This window comes from Haliotis rubra, unplaced genomic scaffold (genome assembly GCF_003918875.1).
Source record: "Haliotis rubra isolate DU_JTF1 unplaced genomic scaffold, ASM391887v1 Scf89, whole genome shotgun sequence".
Taxonomy (NCBI): domain Eukaryota; kingdom Metazoa; phylum Mollusca; class Gastropoda; order Lepetellida; family Haliotidae; genus Haliotis; species Haliotis rubra.
The window spans coordinates 2163446-2165164 of NW_025767623.1; the positions used below are offsets into that span (position 1 = coordinate 2163446).

General features: G+C 37.1%; 1 long non-coding RNA gene across 1 annotated transcript; it reads left to right on the plus strand.

The window, feature by feature from the left end:
* Positions 1–328: 328 nt before the first annotated feature.
* LOC124263579 lies at positions 329–1342 on the plus strand. Its single transcript, XR_006894892.1, has 2 exons — positions 329–801; positions 843–1342. It is a non-coding gene; the product is annotated as an uncharacterized LOC124263579 (long non-coding RNA).
* Positions 1343–1719: the final 377 nt, after the last annotated feature.

A 1719-nucleotide genomic window follows, 5' to 3' on the forward strand; every position in this document is an offset into this window, starting at 1 on the left:
AACACTCAGTAAAGTGGCAGTGGCAGTAAAAAGGTTGGATTTGTGTGTTTTCTATTTCTGAATGTGACGTGAGCTATATGTTTTCGTTTATGTTTTTGACTTTGGAAAACCATATCTTTCAGGCCTGAAATATGAGACAGTGCCAATGACGAAGGCATCGATAACACACGTTAGCTCCTGCCAGACGGTCTGCTTGTCTCTTCACGAACACAACCATTAGTGGTAGTTTATTACTTTTCTTCTGGAGATAGTATATATAAGTTGTAACAGTATAGGGCTTGTATGTATGTGTCGAAACTCTCTTACTACCCAGTTTTAGGTCTTTGAATGGCATTCAGAAGTGATACACATAAGGAAGAGAGTTTTTATGGATGTCAACTTCTTTATTATAAGGAACACAACGTTAAGTGTTGGCTTCAATTCAGCACTATTTTACTGTTGAGTGTTGGCTTCTATTCAGCACTGTTTAACTGTCGGCTTCTATTAGCCTTAACAGTTAAATAGTGCTGACTGAAGGCCAACACGTAACAGTTAAATAGTGAGAATAGAAGCCAACACTTAATAGTTAAATAGAGCTGAATTGAAGCCAACACTTCACAGTTAAATAGTGCTGAATAGAAGTCAGCACTTAACAGTTAAATAGTGAGAATAGAAGACAACACTTAATAGTTAAATAGAGCTGAATTGAAGCCAACACTTCACAGTTAAATAGTGAGAATAGAAGTCAGCACTTAACAGTTAAATAGTGCTGAATAGAAGCCAGCACTTAACAGTTAAAAAGTGCTGAATGGAAGCCAACACGTAACAGTTAAATAGTGAGAATTGAAGCCAACACTTAATAGTTAAATAGTGCTGAATTGAAGCCAACACTTCACAGTTAAATAGTGCTGAATTGAAGCCAACACTTCACAGTCAAATAGAGCTGAATAGAAGCCAACACTTCACAGTATAATAGGGCTGAATAGAAGCCAGCACTTAACAGTTAAATAGTGCTGAATTGAAGCCAACACTTCACAGTTAAATAGTGCTGAATTGAAGCCAACACTTCACAGTCAAATAGAGCTGAATAGAAGCCAACACTTCACAGTATAATAGGGCTGAATAGAAGCCAGCACTTAACAGTTAAATAGTGCTGAATTGAAGCCAACACTTCACAGTTAAATAGTGCTGAATAGAAGCCAGCACTTAACAGTTAAATAGTGAGAATAGAAGCCAACACTTAATAGTTAAATAGTGCTGAATTGAAGCCAACACTTCACAGTTAAATAGTGCTGAATAGAAGCCAGCACTTAACAGTTAAATAGTGAGAATAGAAGCCAACACTTAACAGTTAAAAAGTGCTGACTGGAAGCCAACACAGTTAAATAGTGTTGATAGGTGATGCACAGTGGACAGCTGGAAACCGGGATTACCTTAAACAAATAGACAAAGGGCTGATTGAGGTAGAGGGTAATAGCGCGAATAGATAAACGCAGTAGAGATTGACAAGCTGATCATTGTTTGATTGTTGTCTGTACTTACTGCTTTATAAATGTCGGTGCTAATTATTTTGTTCTGGCTTCCATTTGTTTGTTCTGACCTCAATTTGTCGAATCTTTATTCTCCATAGGAGCACCAAAGGTGATGTAAAAGGGAGAAACACGGTATAATAGATACAGTATGGTGAACAAGATCACAGTACATATAACTGATACAACAAACATGATAGAATGTATTGCA